Here is a 4832-nt window from a genome sequence, read left to right as displayed (position 1 = left end):
GGAATTACCGAAATAAAAAAATGTATAAATGTGTTTTTGTGTGTGTGTGTGTGTGTGTTGTGTGTGTTGTGTTGTTGTTGTCCCAACAACACATAAAAACAGATTTTATAATAAAGCAACTCGCATACAGAAACAGTAAAGTTAGAGCTTAAAAATGAGATTAACGTGATTAAAAAACATATCACGCTAAATATAACTGTAATTAATTAATCGCAATTAACGCGATAATTTGACACCCCTTATATATATATATATATATATATATATAAGTTAAGAAATTATCTTTCATATTGTAGTTCTGTTGTGTCTAGTAAAATTAAAGCTTGAACTGTTTGGTACACGTTTCCCCCATTAATCCCCACACGTCCTCCTCCTCGTGGCCCATCACTGGCCTGTGATGCACTGGATGGTGGAGATCTTTCAGCTATTGTGCAGTTTCCCATGGCCTCAGCCTCTGCGCAGGGATCTTGTGTCACAAGTGCGCAGGGAGAAGAGTGCACAACACTTCAAATCAGTCTCGAAGAGCCTGGTTACTCCGTAGGATTTGACAACAGTGCTGAATGCCCTGACTCTCTCACCATTCTAGCCGCTACATCAGGTGGAGCTGAAATGGCTCTCCTATGGCTTTGCTATTGGCTTTGGCGTCTTCAAAGCATGTGAGCGGCATACATGCCCTGTCAGAGCGTCATGCTTGCAGTTTTTGAGGGGGTAATTCTAAGATTTTACTAAAACCTAACCCTGCCTTATTGCTGAAAGTCTTTAACCTGACTTTGTCATGCCTCCCCCCTGAGCCAGTCGTGTTTTCTTCTCTGTCCACTTCAGAGGAGCATAAGTGGCTCTGTGTGCTCTGTCCAGTGCAAGCACTGAGCATTTATGTGGACAGAACTGCTTCATTTCGGGAAATGAGCAGTTGTTTATGTCTTGTCTCTCACTAAACAGCATTTGTCTCACTGGACAGTGGAAGCTATAACCGCGGCTTATGAGATCAGTGGACTTCAGGCCCCTGTGGGTCTGTGTGTTCATTCCAGTCGGGGCATGGCTGCATCTTGGAGGTCTGCACCCCGACAGGAAGAGAGAGAGAGATAGAGGGAGAGAGAAAGTAAGGGAGGAAGAGAGAGAGAGAGAGGGAGAGACAGAGAAAGAGATTTTGGGGGATTCTGTTCGTGCTGGCCCCAGCTGCTCGCCTCTCTCCGTGCACTTTGGATGGATAGTTTTTCAAGGATTCACAAGCCTGATTTTTTTGGGGCTCCTTCCGCAAGCACTTGATGCCCTGCAGGCTGTGCGTAATGTGCGTGTGCGGAACGAGGGCACTGACCAAAACAAATGTTGAAAGAGAACTTTAGGCAAAAAAATTAACCCTAGTTCTCTGAAACATACGCAAGGTATGTCACCCATGGATCTATAATAAGAACTTATCTGTAATAAGATTTTATTATAGTTCTGTGATCTCATCAGACTGCCCTTCTTCCTTTGAGCGAGAAGAGTGTACTTACTTAGACTAAAGTGGAGATGTGCCGAGATCATAGAACAATAAAAATAAAATAAAAGTTCTTATTATAGACCCATGGTCAGGGTGCTCTCATAGCAGGAGGAAGTCCCGCCTCATCACTTTGACCAATCAGAATGAGAGGAGTTAGAGCAGAGCACAGCGGAGCCGGAACTAACGGATTAAAATGCTGTTTTTAAGACAAATGAAGGATTTTGAGCTGAGAAAAAGTTTATGATCAAAAATAGGTACCTAGGCGGGCTAGGCTAATCTAGAGACATGAACCATTGAGCTGGCCCATTGACTTGAATGGGTGGTCATGTTTAGACCCCGGGGCTTGGTCGATGGCTTAAGCTAAAGTTTCTTTAATTTCAGGTTTCTGAACAGAGGTGGTGTATTTCAGTGTATAGCTGTACATTCACTTTGATTTGTCAAAGTCGTCAAGTCATCCTTGTCTAGAACATCCTTAATTTTTTACCAGAGAAAAAGTAACACATTTAAAATTAGAAGGTGCATTGTGTAACTTTTCTGGTGGAGGGTCTGTCAAATGCTTTTATCCATGGAGATGTTATTGCTTTGTCTGAAATGTTTCACAGTATTAAACCTTTTTATCTTCATGGAGATCAAACAGGTTAGATCTGTGGAGAGGAAAAAAGCATAAAAATAGCATGAAGAAGAATTACAAAAACAGACAATGATGCAACAATCCAATAAATTATAATAAATAATCAACGTTAAAAAGGGCAGGAGCCTACTTAAAAGATATGGGATGATTTTCATGTGTCTGTCCATTTGGAAGTTGCATATATTCTGTACGCTGATACAATACAGTCAGGAGATTTGTATGCAGACATGATCCAGTCTCCTCCATCAGGTCAGATAATGGCACCAATTTTGTGGGAGCCAACAGCGAGCTTAGTGAGAGTCTGGCTGCTTTGAATCAAAACAAAATTAAGAAGACTTTGGTGGAAGATGGCATCAAGTGGCATTTTCATACACCTGCAGCTTCACATCAAGGAGGACTCTGGGAGTAGATGATTTGCTCAGTCAGAAAGTGGGCTGTGTGCATGTTTTGCTCCACCAACAAATTACACAGTGCCCCTTTAAATGTTTTTTGGGGAAACTTTGCGCCCCTGCTGGCCAACTGTGAAAAATGCACCATGGTCATAATAGATTTTTTTTGCTTGTAGTCATGCATATAGTTTAATCCCCAAATTTGGTCCAAGTCCGATAATGCTGACATTTCATATCTATGGTGGGAGCGCTATAGTGTTCACTTTTATTTGATTTCATATTTCGTTACATTCAGGTATTGATCCTGCAATTGTGATTTGAATTTGAATTCTCTAGGCCAATGCCTGTGGCCATGAGATGTCATCAAAAAAACAGAAAATAAAATGTTTTTCGCTGGCGTGCTACGGGCAAACCATTACGAGTGTGACATGCAAAATCTGAGCTCATTTGGACCAAAAGCTAGGGACTGAAAGAGTGATATGTGAGACCATGCTGTTTGCGAGCACTCTCATGCATTTGTGTGCGTCCATATGAGAAAAGAGCACTACTGCACATGTTCAATTCCAATGGAGCCACCAAAAGCACCTAGGCGGGCTAATATATATGCCACAGTCATGTTTAGACCCCGAGACTTGGTATGTGCCAATTCAAGTTTTAGCTTGTCTCATTGTTCTCTATCACTGTCCTGAATTTCGTTTGCCTATGCCAAAATATGCTTCTTGGCTGCACACAGACTTCAAATTTTTGGTAATTCCAGACTATGTTGTTGAGTCGGGTCACTTTGGGCATTGTTGCGATGCCCATTTTATCAAATTTTTCTCTGGACCGGTCGATACCCAGTTAGGGGACTTTTCTTTGATGTATAGGCCCTCAAAATTGCAATTATTTACAAGGAAAAATAATAATAAGAAATCGACGAAGAACAATAATTCTAACCAGTTACTTCCTACTGGCTCAGGCCAATAAAAAAAATAAGCAAGATGAGGAGGAAATATTCAGCTGCTAGGAGACTTAAGGCTTTACTCTTCCTGATAGTGACACCTGATCTTTTAATCTTTGGACAGCTCTGAAACCGTTATAATAGTAAATACAGAAGCAACATATGGTTGAACTATCAAAATAAAATACATGCGGGAGCAGCGCGCACTTCCGGTTTTCAAAATAAAAATGTTAAAACGATCAAATTCACATAAATTACAATCAAACATGAAATACAAACAAAAAATAGTAGCATGTGCATTTTTAACTCCGTTACATATGCGTCTTCCAGATCTGTAGACATGAACCAGTGGTCTTGGTGCACGAAGCGCAGCAGGGACGTGCGTGTCAGCATTGTGAATGTATAATGTTCTCATGTATTTGTTCAGAGCGCGCAGATCTAGTATGAGACGCAGCCCTCCTCCTTTTTGGGTATAAGGAAATATCAGAAATACAAGTTTGTTCCACCTTACCGCCTGTATAGTCAAATAATATACTTATTGTCTAGCCAGCTGAAACGGGCCTCCTCCTGGAAAACTGTCCGTCACGTGATGAAAAAGCCTACAGGTTCGAGACATACGTACTTCCCATAGAACGATCCTCTTTTATAAAAGTGGAGGTCACATGTTTTTGTTCTAGAGTAGAGCTCCACTCGCCCCACGTGTCTGCAGCATAGAACTATAATAAAATCATTTATTATAGTTTATAGTATAGTTCTGGCTGCAGATTATACAGTTTTATAGTCCTTCTCAAGTTTACAGTGAAACGTGTCTTCTGTGACGTTATGTTCAAAGCCCAAGTCGTACGTTTTAGTGCCACCTAGTGGACTGGTTTGTACATCTCTATATAAACGTGAGTGGTTTTAGGGATTCATTTTTAAAGTTGTTATTTTTTTTATTGCATGCAGGTACATATACATTTATTTCTGCCATCTAAAAAAACTGTAAAACAATTAAATTATACAGATTTCAGTGAAAAGTGGTTTGTTAAGGCTTTCATGGGTGTTCTGAATTGTACCCATTTAAAAGTTGGGGCATAAAACATCATTGGTTGGGCGGTCAGAGCAACGGACCCTCATTCCAGCTCCACAGATGAATGCTGTCATTGTGTCCTTGGGCCAAACACTTAACCCACCTCACCCCTGGTGTCTCTCTGTGTCTCTCTGTGTGTGTGTGTGTGTGTGTGTGTGTGTGTGTTTCCTTGTTGTTGTTGAGTACCTTGAAGGTGTAAAAGTGCTACATAAAAATGTGATTATTTACCATGTGACCAACTGTACACCTTTTCGTTTTCCTCTTTACTTATTACTCAATGTAATAATATGGGCAATTATAGTGAGGAGAAAATTCAGTTTGTC

The sequence above is a fragment of the Boleophthalmus pectinirostris genome, unplaced genomic scaffold (assembly GCF_026225935.1).
Source record: "Boleophthalmus pectinirostris isolate CB_2022bp ecotype Guang Dong unplaced genomic scaffold, ASM2622593v1 HiC_scaffold_15, whole genome shotgun sequence".
NCBI classification, from domain to species: Eukaryota; Metazoa; Chordata; class Actinopteri; order Gobiiformes; family Gobiidae; genus Boleophthalmus; species Boleophthalmus pectinirostris.
The sequence above is the reverse complement of the archived record's forward strand: the minus strand, read 5'-3'. Positions refer to the sequence as shown.